A 310-nucleotide genomic window follows, 5' to 3' on the forward strand; every position below is an offset into this window, starting at 1 on the left:
GCTCAATATCTCCAGTCCCCCGTCTCCAACACTGACCTCTTTTCTTTTTCTTTCCCCCACGCCCACCCCAGCTCCATCTCACAGGCCAAGTCCGATCAGAAGCGCCTGAACTCAAATGCTGTTCCAACGCATCCCAGCTGTGTGACCTTGGACACCGACCTGACCTCGGTAGGCCTCGGTCCCCTCATTTCCACCGGGAGCCCGTCCACCGTGAGCCTTAATTGCGCCGGAGCCTGAAGCTCGCTCAGCCCTAGGCCTGGCACGAAGAAAAGCTCCCCGCCGGGTAGCTGTCGGCATTACGGGTTCGGGG

Source organism: Suricata suricatta, chromosome 10, assembly GCF_006229205.1.
Source record: "Suricata suricatta isolate VVHF042 chromosome 10, meerkat_22Aug2017_6uvM2_HiC, whole genome shotgun sequence".
In the NCBI taxonomy this organism is placed as follows: domain Eukaryota; kingdom Metazoa; phylum Chordata; class Mammalia; order Carnivora; family Herpestidae; genus Suricata; species Suricata suricatta.